At 47.4% G+C, this 18396-nt stretch overlaps 1 long non-coding RNA gene across 2 annotated transcripts in view; it reads right to left on the reverse strand.

Annotated features, from left to right (window-relative positions):
- LOC131925264 (uncharacterized) overlaps positions 1 to 18396 on the reverse strand; it is an 84401-nt gene that overhangs the window by 16883 nt on the left and 49122 nt on the right. The window contains exon 3 of one of the 2 annotated variants that reach the window (XR_009383202.1): positions 9154 to 9337. This is a non-coding gene — a long non-coding RNA (uncharacterized LOC131925264). Of the gene's footprint in view, positions 1 to 9153; positions 9341 to 18396 lie in introns of both variants that reach the window. The other variant, XR_009383201.1, reaches the window with a different exon arrangement.

Genomic DNA, 18396 nt, shown 5'->3' on the forward strand with positions numbered 1-18396 from the left:
AGGACACAAGGGAGGGAGGAAGCACAGGGAAGACAAGGGAGAGAGAAACAGCAAGAACAGACCTTCACTAGGAAAATGCCATCACGGAACTTCATTCTCAATAAAAAGTAAAATGAAGTAATGAGGAAAAGAGAAGACCTTAGGCCTGAGACAGCTCCTTGTTGGAAGCGGGGAAATTGTAGACAAAGAAAATTCAAGATACAAGCAGCCTTAAGAGGCAGCATGGGTCAGAGTAGATGATCTCAGGACGGGCTTTCACAAGGGCACACAGCACTACTCTTCTGCTCAATGCGACCAAAGACCTGGCAAGGAGCAGCCTATAGGGGAAGGGCGAGCTTTGGCCCAAGGTTCTGAAGACACAGTCCATCAAGCAGGGAAGGTATAATTGTGGGGTGTCCTCTGACCCTGTCTGGGCAGGTCAAAGAAAGGGGGATGGCCGTGCTCATCTCTCCATTCCCCTTTTCATTTCATGCTTGTCTCAGACCCAAGCCCACAGGGTGGTGCCTCTTGCCGTCAGGGCACCTCCTTCCCGTTAATCCTCCCTGGAAATGCCCCCACAGACACACCCCAGGCTTCTCTTAACCCACACAAGCTGATAATGGAAATAAGTCTTCATGGGTGGGGATGCTGCAGGCACCGTTACACCCCAAGGGGAAGCTGGGTACCCCAGTAGCACTGAAACCAAGGCCCCATAGCACCTTAACTTTTCTGGGCTTTGGTCTCAGAACCTCTGCATTAGAACTGAAGGGGTAAATAAACAAATGTGACACTGAAATACAAAAGAAGGAAGATGGGCAGAGCTCAAGGAGACAGTGAGCACCCTGAGAGGACACCGGAGCAGAAATGAAGAGAGCCGGAAGCCAGGGACCCGTGCTGGAACCAGCTGGTGGTCTACTTGCCGCTGTCCAGATTTGGTCTCTCCATGGATCTTGAATTTCCATTGCCATCTATTCCCAAGACAAACCCCGAAGACTGCTCACTCTGCAGACCTCGCTGGCGCTCTGCCCTGGGCCTCTGACAATTGTGCAGTAAGCCATCTCTCCTGCTGCAGCTAAGGGATTTAGAAAAAGAAAACACAGAACACAGTGCTTTGCCCTTGACTAGGGCTGGAAGCTTCTCCTATGCCCTTCTCAAAGGGCCATCAGCGCCTGGGAGGACTGCACGGTAGGTAGGTATTAGTTGCGTGGCTTTAGGAGGCTGGAGACTGACACTCTTAGAACGTGCCTGACCCATCACTGCAGCCCCTGGGCCTCCTCAGCTGCACACTGAGGCGGACCTCATATCCTGGGCCAGAGAAGATACTCAGGGAGAGCACAGTCCACACCACCACATCCCATCAGTGAAGACATCCAGGGAAAGCACAGGTGTACACCCTCCAATTTTTCCATTTTCATATGAACTCCCAGGATTCCAGATGGTTCCAAACTGGAGCTTTTTTAGAACAGACCAAGACCAGTCATTGTAGGTACAAACCTTTCCACTCACAAGCCCACTGGCTTCCTCCTATCAGGCTCTATGCATAACAGGCTTGTATGAGGATCCCCCCACCAGAAGACTACACTGTTGACTTTTTCAGAAAATAAAACAACCTATGAGATTTATCTCTTTATCTCCTCAGCCCAGAGCGGGGAAAAAGGACACAATCTGTCCTCCCAGTGGGATGTCCCCCTGATTAGATGTCATGAAACAGAGTCGTCCTTTAGTTAAGAATTGCTGGAATACCTCCGACCCATGGTTACTGGAAAGAAGAAAAAAAAGAAACCCTAACTACAGATAAACTCCCCAGGGTTTCAGATCCGTTTAGCAATCAGCTGTGTTGTGAAGGAAACCTGGCCCCAAAAGATAGTTTGAATGCAAAATAAAGATAGTTCCCAGGCTTTGAAGCAAGTGCCGGACTCCTGGGGAAGCACCAGAACCAGAGTTTTGGAGGGTCATTATATTTCCTGCTTCAGACATCATCTGGGTCTCACCGTTCTTTTATACAATACCTATTTTTAGTCATTACAGGTGCCATGTCCTGCCAGGCAGGGGCCCCAGCAGGGCAGGCCTGGACAGGAGGGGTGAGGGTTGACTGCCTAGAGAGGCAGGAAGCTGGACAGGCTGGAGGAAGGCAAGCTGGATGCCAGAGGTGGAGGTGGGGCTATCTCTGGGCTGGACGTGGGAGCATACCTGTTTAGGGAGCAAGACTCTGGGGACTAGGAGGCCAGGGCATTGTCGGGAGGGGGCCGGAACACAAACAGCATAAGTGAGTAAAGGCTCTGAGCTCTTCCATCTAACCTGCCACATGGGACTGAACTTCAATGTGGACAGAGTGAAAGCATGTGTGATCAAGGCAAAGATTGGGACTAAGATGGAGGTGGAATGGAAGTGGAGATGGAGATGGAGATGAAGATAGAGGTGGAGACAGAGGTGGAGATGGAGATAGAGGTGGATGTGGAAGTGGAGGTGGAGATGAAGGTGGAAATAGAGATAGAGGTGGAGATGGAGATAGAGGTGGAAGTGGAAGTGGAGGTGGAAGTGGAGGTGGAGGTGGAGGTGGAGGTGGAAGTGGAAACGGAGGTGGAGATGGAGGTGGAGATGGAGGTGGAGGTGGAGGTGGAGATGGAGATAGAGGTGGAGATGGAGGTGGAGGTGGAAGTGGAGATGGAGGTGGAAGTGGAAATGGAGGTGGAGGTGGAGATGGAGGTGGAAGTGGAGATGGAAGTGGAAGTGGAAATGGAGGTGGAGGTGGAGATGGAGGTGGAGGTGGAGATGGAGGTAGAAGTGGAGATGGAGGTGGAGGTGAAAGTGGAGATGGAGGTGGAGATGGAGGTGGAGGTGAAGATGTAGGTAGATAGAGGCAGAAATCAGGAGAGAGAGAGACAGAGACAGAGACAAAGAGACAGAGAGACAGACAGAGAGAGAGAAAGAGAAGAGAGCACCCCAGAAGCCCTTGGATAAACAGAAACTCAGAGGCAAGAAGGTGAAATCCTGGTCTTCCTTGATTACAGGGTGCTGCTTTCTCTTTTGTCTTGCCACAAAATCAACTAATTCTGTCAGTCACTAGCACCTTGTAGCTTGGGTCTTTTTTGAGGGCATGTGATAGAGTCCCAATTCCAGCTTTGAGAAGGTCAGAGGCCGAGGTGGAGGGTTCTCGTATGAGGAAAAACGTCCGAGTCACATGGAAGACGCAATTTAGCAATGCGTCAGCACATTTAGAAATCCATCTTCTAAGAAGGGGGTGGGGGATGGGAAGGTGACTAGGGGCTGTTCTCAACCTAGCTCTCTCTGTCTAGCTCAGGCTGACCTTGAACTCACAAACTTTCCGTTTCAGCCTTTCAGGTGCTAGGATGTTGGGTGTGAACTGCCATGCCCAGTTTAAGAAGCAAATGTTGAACTAAGTGTCCCTCAAGAGGTATGTTTGGGGTACTGAAATACATCAGTATTTGTTTCATTTCACAAAGTTACACAAAATCCCCACACTGTTTTCTGAGCTCCACTGATAAGGCATGTGTATGTGCAGATACACATGGATACAGCCACACCAGGGCCTCCCACGGAGGCAAATACAGACATGCACCCAACTTCGATCCACACACTGGGCAACACATTTCAGTCCATGAGAACGCGGCCACTGCTGTCACTGAGAGGCTGTGCGGACTGTTCATTAGTATTAAAATCATGTCACTGCTGAAGCACAGAAAAGTCAAATTTATAACATGCCAGACACTTTGAGTAGAAAATGCAAATACACAGCCAAAAAAGTTGGGCCTTTAGAACCATCATCTCACAAAATGTCCATGTCTTCCTCAGAGAAATATTGTGTGAACCAAAGCAATATCTAAGATCATCTTAGCAAAGTCCAAACAGAAGTGACAAGGGACAGACAACCCAACTCATACAATCAGGGACACAAATGGCCAGGGAAACACACATATGAGAAATTCACCACGGCGGGCACGGTGGCCCACATTACACAACCCGGCACTTCACCCCAAGGTAATTGAGGCTCTTCCTTGGGACAGACATGATTGCCCAGGAGTGGAAGGCCTCTGGCAGGGTCACCATTTGGATAGTTATTTGGTGCCATTGAGGGAAGCTGTCTTTTGAGCTCCCACTCTGGGCTGCGCCTTAGTTAGCACCAGGAATTCAATCTTGAACAAGAGATAGTCCTTGTCCTCAAGAAACCCAAGACTGCTGGGAAGACAATCTGAAGACATAGTTAAAAATTGCAGTTCGCAGGACACTGGGGAGGTGGCAGATGTGTGTGTGTGGGGGGGGCTCATGCCCCTGCCTCATCACAAAGCTCACTTCATTCTCTACAAACTAGGTCTGTCTTGTGTCTCTGGGTGACCACCCAACCCTTAAAGAACCAGACCTGCGCCATGCCCAGCCCGTTATGGAGCAGGCTTTGTTCAGCACCTTTCTCCGAATGCTCACTGAGAAGACTCTGGAAGCAGCTTCAACACTGGGAATATTGAGGATAAGGACAAGGCCAGAGACATCAGCCTGGAGCCCTGTCTGGCTTGGACGGTGCAAACCTGGAGGGAGTCAGGACAAGGAAGCAGACTCTGGGCTAAAGACATGCTTTGGGAGACTGAATTCAAGGAAAAGCTGACAGGGCTGAGAGATGGCTCCACGGGCCATGTGCTTGCTGTACAAATGTGACAACTCAGTTTGGATCCCCAGAACCTAGATGCCAAGGGGGTGGAGATATGGAATCTAAGATATGTTAGCTGGCTGAACTAGCTGAATTGAGGAACTCTGGATTCATATGAGAGACGCTGCCTTAATATACAGATAGAGTGGTCAAGAGACACCTGACGTCAACCTCTGGCCCTCACACAAGCGTGCACACACATGCCCCTGCACATACATAGGTCTATATACATACATGGACACACAAACACGCATCACATGCACTCACAGGAAAGAAAAAAAACATCGAAGACAGGCTCAGAGCAGCTGGGTTTCATCACTCACAACGGGAGAGGCTGAGGCAGAGGTGGGAAGGTAAGTCCTGTCCAATCACAGGGACTTCCTCTCAGGACTGTCCTCACCGGCAACAAGGATTACAAGAAGAGCAGGAACACTGCCAGGCTTGGTTATGAGAAAATCACCAGGATAGGGCCGTGGGAAGGAGAGGAGGCAAGTGGGAGGCAAAGAGGCCAGTTAAATTAGGAGACAGCTGCAAGGAAGAGCCCCGCCGTGATGACCCCGGACGGAGGCAGGTTCCACAAGAGGGGAAGGGATGACACACTAGGACACTGCCTGCCGCAGGCCGGCCTGAAAGACTTCTAGGCACACAAAATAGTTAAAAAACCAACTCTAAATGGAAAAAAAAAAAAAAACCAAGGCAAAGAGGATCGTAAGCACGCAGCCATCCTGCCTGCTCAGCAGTACCTGTCCCCAGAGGCTTCACACCACGCTCACACCTCGCAGTGCACCCCTCCCCTCAGCAGGGATGAAGACATCTAGGCAACCAGAGACACACTCAGAAGCATCAGGCAAGGGGGGGAAGTACATTACAGAGCCCCGCATCTGTGACAAGCAGCTGCCAAGCACTCTCCATGTGTTCCCGCAGCTGTCGGCAGGAGAGCGAGGGAAGATGGGACAGAAGGGAGAAGGGATCCGAACTGCAGCACAGGGTGGGTGCCAGGCAGGTAGGTGGGCTCTGCAGCGAGCAGCGCTGACCTTCTGGGAGCACGGAGAGCTGCACGTTTCCTTAGAGGAAAAAAACGGCCTCACAGAGCGCTTGGATAGCTAGGCCAGTCCTCCTGCCGTGAAGAACAGAACATAATGCCCATCGCCTCACCAGAGCCAGCGGCCCCGGGAAGCTCTCCGGCTGCTTCACCAGCACCCCTTAGCCAGACTGTGAGACCCAAGTCTCCATGTCTCTCGAGATGCGGTATGAAACTTCATCTCGGCTTCCAAGGACATAAGCCCTACCTGCACAGTGTGCAGGAGAGGTGGTGACCCCATAACCCCTGTGCCTAGGGGGGCCTCTTGTCGGAGGATCTGCAGTTCCAGCCCGGCTTGGGCTATACGTCTCACAAAGCAAAAGGTGAAGCAAAGTGGGAGAATGATCTGAGAACTTTGTGAGCCCTTTACTGACAAATAAACAGAGACATGACCCAGGGTAAGGTCATTCAACCAAAATACAGAATTATTCACCAGCCACAAGCTGTGAGACAAGACCTGGTCATTGTTCTTCAGTAGCTGAGAAGCTCACCGAGTGTCTTCACAGCACGCAGGAGGGAGATAGGCTGTCTGAAGTTGTATTTATTCATTTTCATTTTGTGTGTATGTCACACACCAGAAGAGGGCGCTACAGACAGGTGTGCGCTGCCAGGTGGGTGCTGAAAACCAAACCCAGGTCCTCTGCAAGAGTAAAAAGTCCATTTAACTGCTGAGCCATCTCTCCAGCACCAACACTGGTTTTCTGTTTTGTTCTTTTTTTTTTTTTAGTTTTTTTGTTTTGTTTTGTTTTGTTTTGTTTTTTGAGACAGGGTTTCTCTGTAGCTTTGGAGCCTATCCTGGACTCGCTCTGTAGACCAGGCTGGCCTCAAACTCACAGAGATCCACCTGCCTCTGCCTCCCAAGTGCTGGGATTACAGGCGTGCGCCACCCAACATTGGTTTTGAAGCAGCTGAAAGTGACACAGAGAGCAAAACATGAACGCGTGCCACACCCTCTAGCCCAGGGAGCGTTTTGGCAGCTGTCACTGGGTACAAGCATCTGCACGGGACAGGCATTTCAGATAGTCACAACTTGTGACTCTTCTGATTGGCCAGTTCTCTTGGAACCAGGTGCTAAACTGAACACTTTGGAGATCACACCTGTCCACACCAAACCGGCAAGGTCAGTGTCTGGCCCCTGGGTGTGGCCTCATGGGGATGGACCCAGGATTAGAACTCTCAAGTGCTGACACTGTATGTGAGGAGGAAGAAGCTACCAGGGACCTGAGTTCAAATTCCCAGAACTAACATACAGCAAAGTACAGTAGCACGTATCTGTAATCCCAGCATTCACACGGACATGACAGACAGAGGGGAGAGTCTCTGGAAATCTTGGGCACCAGTACACAGGTGAACAACAAAAATATATACCCTACCTCAAACAAGACAACAGCAAAGACTGATACCTGAGATTTTCCTCTGATCTCCATGCATGCACTGTGGCATACACATGCTCACACACACACACACACACAATTTAAGTAAATAAGGGTAAGAGCAAGGTAAAGGACTGGTCGTTTCTTGGTGGTGTGAGGCTTTTAATCTCAAACCCTCCCAATGATGTACTTTCTCCAGCAAGGATGCACCTCCTAAACCTCTCCAAACAGTGCCACCAACTGAGGACCAAATGTTCAAATGCCTGAGACTATGAGGGACATTCTTATTCAAACTATCACACAGCCTTAAAGGAAGTCTGGTTCTGACTGGGTTTCATGTTCGGTTGTGGTAGGAACATATTCTGGAGACAGATCTCTGTGTTCAAAGTTCAGCTCTTCTATACCAAGTGAGAAGACCAATCCTGGCCTCCACTCTATGGTTATCAAAGAACGATGATCGAGGTAGAGCACCTGATCTATAATGCACTCGGTGTACAGCCAGTGACAGACACCTTCCCTGGGACCACCTTGCTTCCCACATGGAATATCTGCTTTCTCAGTTGTAAATAACAGAACTTGCCCTTGCTGGATATGATCTGGGTAGCTAAGTATGCAGAATTACCAGAATGACCGAGCTATTGGGTAGGAAAAGTGATGGGAACCCAGGGACTCGGTTCCATCCGTGGGCATTGTGCTAGCTGCTGAAAGAAATGTAAGCCAGCTGTGCTTGCTCGGAGGAGGCTGCTGCCCCTTTAAATGGCTGTCAATAATCCTTCAAGGATTTGTTTTTTTCACTTAAGGCTCTCTGGAGAAACACTCAAGGAACCAGCCAAAATCACAGTCATTCTTCTAGGTGACCTTTGCTTATTATAATCTCATTATAATGCTAAATTTTCTACCCTGGAGATGTTCCTGTCTGCCATTTTTGAACATGTGACATATGAGGAAGCCTGTTCTCAAACTGAGCATGCTCAATAAATGTGTCTGCCTCCACATGTGATGGTGGAACTTTCCAAAATGAATATGCATGAGTTTCCATGATAAAAGCCCCTGGCTTTCTCTGCTTTGGGAGTTATCCCCAATGACCTCCTTATTTGTGCAGCAACACAACCCTCACTGTCTGCTGGTTCTGCATATTGACTTTGTACTCACCAAGAGGCAAAGCCATTGTGTCACACTGCAAGGTCGTGATGAAGAGGTACCCTGGCTTGAAGAAACAGCCCAGTCACTGTATGTTACTGGGGACTTGTCTTCCTTGGGACAAAACTCATCCTGACACCATCAGCATCACTAGCCTTTTTTCCCATCACCAGCTTGCATTCCTCCCTCAACCCCATCCCAGGAAGCTGGGAGAGTATCTCCAGGTGGTAATAGTTCTTCTGCACATTTTAAGAGAACTTGTCTCGCCTTACCTGGCCCCCTACTGCCAACTGCCCTGTAAGTCTTAAAAGATTCCGTCCCTATTAAAGTGTGAGCTGTAATGGCTACATTTTTTTTTCATTTTTACACAGCTAGCCATTACCAAAATATCCACATGAACAACCCAAAAGAGGAAAGGTTACAGCTTCAGAGGTTTGTGTGCACCGTTAGCTGCACTGGGTCTCTCTCCTCCCATGGTGAGGTGGGATATCGTGGTGAGGGAAGAGACTATTCACCTCATGACAGGCAGGAAAGAGCCCAGGGCAAGATTAACTCAAGGCCTCATTCCCCGGACCCATTCACTCTGTCTAGGTCCTACTGCCCAAAGTTTCCAAAGTCTCCCCATTATATGAGAGATGTGGACAAATGTCTATTCACCAAAGACAGACACTAATGGCAGACAAAAAAAAGAAAGAAAGAAAGAAAGAGAGAGAGAGAGAGAGAGAGAGAAAGGAAGGAAGGAAGGAAAGAGGGAGGGAGGAAGGGAAGAAAATCCTACCCAAGCTTAGATCAATGAACCAGTGAGCTTCTTGCTGTTACTTCTAGAATATGACTGGGGGGAAGGGCTGCCTATAAGAACAGGGATGACTCAAAGGCAGGTGTGTCACCAAAAATCCCACCCCAGCATGGTAACAACTCACCTTGCTGCATCCTTGGAGCTCCCTACAGGACTTGTAGACAGCCCTGCTGAGAGGAGAGCTTCCAGTCCCCAGTCATTGTGCCTGCTTGTTTAACTTTGAGGAAGACCTTTGTGAATCCTGTATGTTCCAAGAGCTTCCTCAGACTTGTCAGGTGTGTTTACATTCCAAGTCTGAACAAGCCTCCCTGCTGGGGGAAAAAAGTTTCAGTTTAGAGAAGACACAAAATAGGACCAGCTAGGGACCAAGTCCCTGACACACGAGGGAAGGCTTGTCTTGTCTGTTCTTGTCTTTTCTTTTCTGACACTTCTTGTATAAAACTTAAGTACTGAAGCTGGTGTAGTGGTTCACATCCAAGCACTCAGGAGATAGAGGCAGGAGGACCTCTATGAGTTCAAGGCCAGCCTGGTCTACATAGTGAATTCCAGGACAGCCAGAGTTACATAGTGAGACCCCTGTCTTGAAAAACAACAACAACAAAAATAAACCTTATGTACTCCAAGGAGTAACAACATTTTATGTCCTGAACAGTTTTTGAACCTGGGATAGAACAGATAATGTTCTTTTCAGATCACAAATAAGGCTTAGCATCAAAGATGAATAAGCCTCATCAATCGTTTAAAATTGACCTAAATAAGGCTGGACCAAGAGTAATTACTGCTAGTGCCCTCCTTCAGTGAGTAGCTTCCTAAATCCTTACAAAAACAGCTTTACTACTTTTTTGAGAATTTCATACAATGTATTTTGATAAAATGCATCCTCACTCCCTCAGCTCCTCCCAGATACAGTCCCACTTCCCCACCTACCCTCTCTCTCTATAGTTTTTAAACCTATGTGGTCCAAGAAGTATTACCTAAATACTCTTGGGAGTGGGGGCTGCCCTGGAGTGTGGTGGACCTACTGGTGACCACACCTTCAAACAAAACTAACTCTCCTTTTCCAGAAGCTCTCGGCAGCAATGAACACAGAGATCCACAACTGTCCAAAGTGCAGAGAATAAGAGATTTCGGAGTACTCAGCTTATCACACTTATCACACCCCTCCACGCAAGGTTCAGGGAATCTTCCAGAAAGGCTGTAAGTACAAGAGGTTACAGATGATGGCAAGGAAATAGTGTTCTCCAGACACAGCAGGACAGCTGCATGGATAAACTCAGCTGTGAACAGGAGCTGCATAAGCTCCAGCCAGACAAAATCCCAGCATGGAGGAGGGGACGCAGACATGAAGTCCCTCCCTCTCTTACTAAATCTTAATGCACTTACTAGTCACATCCAGGGAGGTCTGGCCACCTTTGATCCCAGATAGAGCCCTGCTCTCTAAGGGGAGAGTGTCATCATATAAACATCATGAGGTTCCTGGGTACCATTCATCCAAAGAGTTCAGAAGACACATATCCTTGCACAAGGTAGGTCATCTTCTTCCTCCTTGTCAACACAGGTCCCTGGCTTGGACAGACACTACAGAGCCTTTCGCCCTGTCCTTGACTCTAATCGGTTTTGTGGCCCTTTCTCTGTTCTCTTTAAGATCTAGATGGCTTTACAATGTGCCTTGGTGTCCTCTAAAGTAAAGTAGCTACATTCTGTCAACCTCCATGGTCCTGGGGAAAGGCTTTAAGTGGCATTTGGTGACAGAAAGCAAGACCCCACAACCCTACGTCAAAGATCGAGGCGGTACCACCTCTTCCATCTTTATGCTGCTGCTGAGTTACACACTCCACTTTTTATGTTGTGGAAATGAGACATAAGTCAAATGACTAGCCACTGTCCATCAGTGAGTTGTTTTAAACGCCATGTTTCTGTTTTTTAAATTAAAAACATCTGAGGACAGGAAAGGGCTAGGAGAAGCCTTTGTTGACTCTCCATGGAGTCTCTCCAGCTTGTGTTTCTCTCCGTGCTGCTTTGGAGAGCCTGGAGGGTCACGGGTGCTTTCCAGACATACCCACCATCTGTAGGCCTGTGGAGGTGATTTCCAAACATGTTTTTGTTCTGTCTTTTCATCTGGATTCCCATTGTCAAGGTACCTTGAGTTATGGGTCTGGCAGGGCTGAAGAGGACACAAGAAGGTGGCCAGGACGCCACAGCTCCAGGAACAGGGCTGTATCAGTCCATTCTGCAGGAAGCCCCACCAGAGGGAGTCTAGCTGGCCTCTGTACCACATGCAAGCATCCACTGGGGCCTTCAGCACTTGTCTGCTCCAAATGTTTGTTAATTTCACACCTACTTAGAAACATCACCTACTTCTCAACACCAGCTCAACATAAGCTAAAAACTGAAGGAAGCTGAGCAGCGGCCATGTAGCAACAAGACCTGGGGGGCCTTTGCACGAGGGCCTGAGGGTGTCACAAAAAGGTAGCCAAGATCAGTGGTGAGACAGGAGCTGCATACACGGGCAGCTGTCATGAATAGGGTCACCCTTAAGGATCGAGTTGTCCATGAAGAGCACTCAGAATCCAGATGGCTTTTCTTATTAAGATACTCATTGCTTAGGATCAGTTTAGTAAGCATAAATTCTGTTCTAAATCATGCCCATAAATTGTTTTTCCATCTTAAAAAAAGATCAATGTGTTTTTTAATTACGTGTGTACATGTGTGGTGGTGGGGGGGGGAGAGAGAGAGAAAGAGAGAGAGAGAGACTCATGGAGGCTAGAGGTGTTGGATTCTCTGGAACTAGAGTTACTGGTTTGTGTGAAGCCAACCAGCATTCGAGCTAGAAACCAAACTCTTCTGGAAGAGTAGGAGGTGCTCTTAGGCACTGAGCTGCCTCTCCTACCCGATTCTCCTGGCTTGATCACTAGACAATAGCAAAATTTGAAATTCAGTGTCAGTGGAACAGTATAGTGTGTATGTGCGAGCGTGGAGAAGGCCAGAGAACAGGAAAAGAGGCCACGGGAGGGGAAATAGAAATAGGTGTTGGATGACGACAGGGGTGGGGGTGGGGGTGGGGGGGCGGGGGAGACTAGGAAGAAGAAAGGAGGGTGGGGACTGGTGAGGGATGAGGAAATTCTCCCCTTCTGTAATCCTCTCTTGGCTCATCCCACACTAACACACGGCCTTGTCTTCTGTCCATTTTGTCAAGACTGTAATATATCTAACACATGGTACACTGTATACTCCCGCAAAAAAATCACAAATTCCATGGAAAAACAAATAATGTGTGTCTTTCCATTTTCTGTGTCAGCCTCGGAGGTCTTTATAAGCAATGACATAAATTCGTATTTCCTGGACTTCAAACTTGAGAGCCAAAGCACCAAACTTCAGTTCAAATAAATTTACAAACATTTATTATCTCAAATCAAATGTACATAACTGGACTTTCTTCATTAAAATTGTTGGCTCAAATTATTATATTCCGTTTTCAAAAAGCACATTGTTAATTTCCTCTTATTTTCTTTTATCACTAGGTTAAGAATTCTTAGAACAAAGCTGTCTTTTGACCTAGGTTAATTCCGTTTTGTTTCTATAAATACATTCTGGATACAAAATTATTAATTACTTTTCTCAATTTATATCAGGATTCGTTAGGCAGTTAGTAAATTTTGACAAAAAATTTCCAATAAACACATCTTCCAAGGGTAGGTTTCTTGGCATCTTTAGCTTAATTGAATGTATTTTCTATCCTGTTGCCTCTTGCACTTGGAAGGGATTGGGGGGTGGGTGTTGTTTAGTTGGTGTTTTCCCCAGAAGTCCCAACTGTTGCTGTCATTCTTGAGCAGAGAAGGGGGTTATCTCGTGGCTGCTTCCCATAAGCCATGGCTATTTCTTACGTAACCGTTTAATGGCCCGGTGCCTAGCCACAGGGGCAGCTGTCATCGTCTTGGCCTTCCTATGAGAAGGAAAGGAAGGAAAACAAGATCACTCACCGAATTGTCTGCGGCACCTTCATCTGTACTCCTCTTTGGTTGGCAGAGAGACGAGAACCCAGGGAAGGCTTCTCTTGTCTTTTCAGTAACCTCATGTAACACTGAGCCTTATAAAGAGAGACACCTAATTTTCATATTCACACCAAAGCCACATGTGTGATATTCACGAATTCATTCTCTTTTAAATCTCTGTATGTATGATGTGTGTTTGTGTGTTCATGTGTGTCATTTCAGATGGGCACGTGCCATCACACGGGCAATGTGGAGGTCAGAGGACAATGTCGGGTCCCTTTGCCCACCTTCCACCTTGTCTGAGACAAGGTCTCTTGTTGATCCCACTGGGTGTCATAGGTAATCGGGCCCAAGGACTTCTGGGAATTTTACTGTCTCGGCCTCTCTCTCTGTAAGAGCACTGGAATTACAGAGGGTCACTCTTGTGCATAGCTTTTCACACAGGTTCTGGGGAGCCAAAGGCAGGATCTCATACAGGCCCAGCACGTCCTTTACTCAGCAGGTCTTCTCCTTATTAATTAATGTCTTCATTCCTTCAACAAATATTCAGGCCCACCAAACATCACCCTCTGTGAATCAGGAAAGAGCACAGACATACTGAGGGAAAGACACACACGGAGATGAAAAACCCTTCTAGAGACCTGCAGGAAGGTTGGCACAACCCGGGCCCAGCATACAGCAAGTGATGTGAGCTGCACTGGACCCAAAACAACTTCCGGTCTCTGATCCGACAGGGTAGCCACATGGCCACACTAGCTCAGCCCAGCCTGGGATGTGTGTCTCAATCAGCAAGCAAGCCCTCAGAGTCCCCCTTAAATGTGTCTACAGAAGGACGTTTCCACCACACAGTCACCTCCTGTCTCTCTCCCCCAAAGCTGGAGAGTATGTTAAGAACAAAAGCTCTGAAGCTAGACGACCCAGAGTTTTTGTTTTTGTTTTTTAAATTGGCAGACAGTGTATGCAGAGTTAAGGGCATAGAGATTGCCATGGGGCTTGGCAATTATAACAGCTGTGAGACAACCACTTTAACAAAGCGGAGACCGTTCCCACTGGCTCCGAAAGCTTCCTCTGCCTCTTTCTAGACTCTGGTTTCTGAGTTCATTCTATCCCTTCCTAGAGCCTCACACAAGAGGATTCCAGCATGGCATTCTCACTGCCTGACTCTATCATTCAGATGGTGTCACTCAGATGTTCCCTCGTCTGTCAGTGGTCTCTTCTTTTCTTTTGATGGGTATCACTTCCTGGTAGGGAGACAATCACCTCCTTAGCCATTCCCCCATCAGTGAAAACTAGGACTGTCTCCATTCTGGTTACTATGACTGAGACATCTATAATCATTTTCATGGAAGTCACTTTGTAAACATACATTTTCACTTTCTTGAGCAATTACTTAGTAATTTCATAACTCTAGCCCACACAGTAGACATAGGTTCAATGTTTTAAGAATTTACTAAATTGCTCTCCAAAGGGATTGTGAAGCTATACAATCTTATTAAACTACATCAGAACTCTGGTTACCCCACACATTCACGTTTAGCGTGGATGAACTTTTATCTTGGTCATTTTTTTATAGAACACAGCTTATTAGGATTGATTCAAAACAAAATGGTCACATTTTCTCTACTGCTCTCTGCCAGTATTATGCAAGTCTCATGAGGTTAGGCTTCTCATCTTTCTTGGCCTCTAGCATATCTCTGAGGTCCAGCAAATTGCATGGCATATCACTGGCACTCATTGAGAGTCTGAGAAGGAAGAGATGCGCCCTCACCCAATGCAGCTCTGAAATCACACCTTTTTCATTTTGTGTTCCTCCCAATCCCTCTATAATACCAACGCTACCTTAAGTGAATGCACTGATTTCTGCCAATGCCGTGTGCAGGGCCTGCTTCTCCCACACTGCACAGCTGGCTTGACTTCAGAGAGACTCCAGCCATTTCTTTCTATCACCTACCTATACCCTAGACCAAGCCCTAAGTTGCTATTGTTCCTCTTACAAACTTATTTATATACTTACTTTCTTGTTTATTTTTTGGGAATAGAGGCTCATATGGTCCAGTTTGCCCTTGAGCTCACTGTGTAGTCTAGGGTGACCTTGAGCCTCTGATCATTCTGCTTCTCACTCCCCAAGTGCTGAGATCATAGGCAGAACTACCACATCTGGTTTATGCAGTGCTAAGGACCAAATCCAGGACTTGTAGTGTTCTACTCACTGAGCCAGGTCCCCGGCCCTCCTTGCACAAGTTTACACTGTGTTCATGAAGCTTCAGCTTTATCAAATAACAGGCAGACTCCTTATCAATACACGTAGCTGTATATGGATTTGGGTGATTTTTTTTTTAAGGCCAGTTGCTTACCAACGCCAACTAAAAACGGCGGCTCAGGTAGACCGTGCTGGACACAAATGCTCCTACTTCCTGTGCCTCACTCTGCCGAGTGTCACTCTCCTCTCAGGAGAGCGTTTGAGTCTGATCCTCTCAGCCAAGTGGCAGATGGAGAAATTGTTTGCAATAGAGATGAGAATATTTTATCAGACTTCCTACAAATGGGGCCCGCTGAATTTTCATCTGCCAGCTAAGCACTGATCAAAAAAAAAAGTGTGGGGGGGTCTCAACAGGATATCCTGTAAGGGCTCCTCAGGAACGTGTGTGTTTTTGGTCAACAGTCAGTAGAGAGATGATAAACCTCTAAGGGCAAAGGAGCGCACCCTGGAACAAACACTTCCCTGGTCCTTCCAGCCTTCCGAAGGCCGCACAACAGAAGGGAACCTGGGTCAGGATCCAGGAAGTCTGTGTTCCAGACCTGGTTCTGGCCCTGACTCCTTAGGTCATTGCCTGTTGGTGATGTCACTTTTCAGTGCCTCAGTCACCCATCTGGACAACAGAAAGAAAGAATCCCCTTCCCGCCAACTGGGTTGGGAATGCACGTGGGGAATGTACATGCCAGTAGAAGAGAGGACCACAAGTTGTTTGTCAGATCTTTTGTTCTTGTCCCTCGCACACAGCTTCATCTAATAATTACTACCAACGTTTATTAGACAATTACTATATGCCAGGTACGGGTCAAGTAGCTATGTGTGCACAAAGCATGAATTACCTCTGTCAACACTAATCAAGCCCTGGGAGGGGATGCCGGGGAGGTCACCAAGAATATATATAAGAGTAGATCATTGCGGCAGAGGGGCCAAAGACTTGCATTTCACTAGTGCCTGGCGTCCGACCAGCAGATGCTTCCAGAAACCAAGGCTCACAACAGTCTGCAAGGGCAGAAAACGTCCTCCCTCACAGGCAAATTAAAACAGAAAACCAGGAAGATTTCCCAAGAGCTACACTGCCTCTCTCTCTTCTCCCTCACAAACACGCACAAATAAGACACCAAATACCAGGGCTGCTGGTTCTGCATCAGCACAGATAAAGCCTTGGATGTGTGTTGACTCTGTCCATTGCTTTGACTCTCGGAGTAGGTATCACTTGAAGCTCCAAGATGGGAAAGTTGAGACAGAGAGGAACTTGTCTGAGAGGAAAAGGGGGAGACAGGGGCGCTTTTTTGAAATCTAGGAGCTGTTTTTCTATGTACTACTTGATACGGCTTCTTAATGAGTTTCTCATTTTAAAATGTCTTTCAGTTGAGGAAACACTAAGTCTTTCCTAAGGATGTGTCCGCTGCCTCATAAGTTATACTATACTAAGTAGTTAGTCCTGAAATCGTGTATATATAGCAGGCTGTGTTTATATAGCTGTGTGTGTGTGTGTGTGTGTGTGTGTGTGTGTGTGTGTGACAACAATAATCATAGAAGAAGAGGCCATGAATCTGAGAGATTAGGGGAGACAGACAGAAGGGGCACTAAAGCAGGAGGGCATGGGAGGGGGTTGGAGGGAGGGAAAGGAAGGGGTAAATGATGTAATTATATTTTAATTCCAAAAATATATCTTAATCGTCATAATTAACGTATTGTTATATGTAACACCTCACAAAAGAGCTGTTGGTAAAAACAACAACAACAACAACAAAACAAAAACAAAAACAAAAAAACAAAAAAAAACCCAGCTCTGGGGCTAGAGAGATGGCTCAGTGGTTAAGGGCACCGGCTGCTCTTCCAGAGGACCTGGGTTCAATTCCCAACTCTCACATGGGAGCTCACAACTATCTGTAACTCCAGTTCCAGGGAGTTCCACATCCTCACACAGACACACATTCGGGCAAAACACCAATGCACATAAAATAAAAATAAATCATAAAAAATACAATAGCCCTAAGAACAGAGATGACAGTTTGGTGGATAGATGCAGGGAGACCTGATTCCCATTTCTGCCCTGTCACATCAAGCCATAGGACCTGCACAAGCCACTTGGACCCTCCAAGCCCCCTCTTCTGACTTAGAAACAAAGTGAGGACCGGGGCTAAGCCACTGGGCGTCTCAGGAGCACCCGAGCCTGAGTCTGGACACTGAGGGGGAGCTTGTGCGGAGCCATCCTCAGATGCCCACATGGCATGTGCTCTGTCATTCTGGGATTCAGGCTCCGGGCAGCACAGGAGGGGCTGCAGGCGGCACTGCGGGGAGGGGACGTCTGTGTCCCTCTGTGCTGCAAGGCTCTTCTAAGCCCCAGGCCCTTTCTGAGGCTCTCAGAAAACACAAGCTGGATCCAAGGCGCCTGTTCCAGGCTCGCTTGTGTTTACCCCACCATCAGGAGGGTGCCATTTAGCCAGAACCATCATTCACAGTCACACCAAATGGCCCATGGAAGAAAAGTTGGTTACACTCACAGAACAGATGACAAGTGACAGGCCCCGCTCCTGATTCCCCACAATAACAGAAGACACCAGCAACTGTCGTGTGGTCCAACACCAGAACACACTTCTACTTTCAGGCCCTCGTGGTCTGCTATATCTGCCCCTTCCCAGGGACGGAAGGACAGGCCCCTGTCCCTAGTGCAGCTGGGCACCCCGCCTCTAAAGCCACACATGGGTAGCACCCCCACCTCAAGTCTGAGTCCTGATGCTCAATTTCTTTTTTCCTTTTCTTTTTCTTTTTTTCTTTGGCAAGTAAATATAATTCACTTGAACCCTTAAATGGGTATGTTTTTACCCATTTGCAGTATACACACCTGACATAGGAATGGGTGTATTATATTAACTAGACTGATTTGGCCATTTCCCAACGTGCACAGATATCAAAACACTACATTGCACATCATTAATACATTCAAGGTTTTTTTCTTGTGTTATTTTTAAACAAAAATATCTTGTTAAAATAAAATCACTTATTTTTCTGCACCTGGCATCACACAGTGAGCAGGACAAACAGGGAAAGGAATAATTTAAAACCAAGAAAGAGGGGAGGAGAAAGGACGGCAGATACTGACATTCTCGGCCTCAAA

Source organism: Peromyscus eremicus, chromosome 15 (assembly GCF_949786415.1).
Source record: "Peromyscus eremicus chromosome 15, PerEre_H2_v1, whole genome shotgun sequence".
Lineage (NCBI taxonomy): Eukaryota > Metazoa > Chordata > Mammalia > Rodentia > Cricetidae > Peromyscus > Peromyscus eremicus.